This window comes from Halyomorpha halys, unplaced genomic scaffold (assembly GCF_000696795.3).
Source record: "Halyomorpha halys isolate HHAL.00 unplaced genomic scaffold, Hhal_1.1 Scaffold34.1, whole genome shotgun sequence".
Classification (NCBI taxonomy): Eukaryota; Metazoa; Arthropoda; class Insecta; order Hemiptera; family Pentatomidae; genus Halyomorpha; species Halyomorpha halys.
Window position 1 is genome coordinate 1,968,835 of NW_027105031.1, and position 1,010 is coordinate 1,969,844.

A 1,010-nucleotide genomic window follows, 5' to 3' on the forward strand; every position below is an offset into this window, starting at 1 on the left:
ACAATTATTTCAGAAACATAAGGTCTATTGCAACGATCAAGCATTCTACGGCCGGTCAGAAGTGGTTTTTGAAACTAAAAATCCTATATCGACTACAAAAAACATCGATGTTTTAAAATATCGTTCATTACAATACATTACTCAAAATAGATCGATGTTTTTGAACAACTATTTCAGAAACATAAGGTCTGTTCCAACGATCCTGCGTACTATGGCCTGTTAGAAGTGGTTTTTGAAACTAAGAATCCGACATCGACTACAAAATACATCGATGTTTTAAAATATCGTTCCTTACAATACATAACTCAAAATACATCGATGTTTTTTTAGTCGTCGGATTCTTTGATTCAAAAAGCACTTCTTTCAGGCCGTAGGACGCGGGATCGTTGAACAGACCTCATGTTTCTGAAATTGTTGTTAAAAACATTGATGTATTTTGGGTAATGAATTGTAAGCAACGATATTTTAAAAACATCGATGTTTTTTGTAGTCGATGTCGATTTCTTTGTTTAAAAAAGCACTTCTTACAGGCCATAGGACGCGGGTTCGTTGAACAGACCTCATGTTTCTGAAATAGTTGTTCAAAAACATCGATGTATTTTGGGTAATGTATTATAAGCAACGATAATTTTTCATCATCGATGTTTTTTTAGTCGGTGTCGGATTCTTTGATTCAAAAAGCACTTCTTACAGGCCGTAGGACGCGGGATCGTTAGAACAGACCTTATGTTTCTGAAATAGTTGTTAAAAAAATCGATGAATTTTGGGTAATGTATTTGGTAAGCAACGATATTTTAAAATGATCGATGTTTTTTTGGTAATGTATTGTAAGCAACGATATTTTTACAACACTGATGTTTTTTTTAGTCGATGTCGGATTCTTTGTTTAAAAAAACACTTGTGACACAGCATAGAATGCGTGATCGTTGGACCAGACCTTATGTTTCTGAAATAGTTGTTCAAAAAGATCGATGTTTTTTGGGTAATGTATTGTAACGAACGAAATTTTA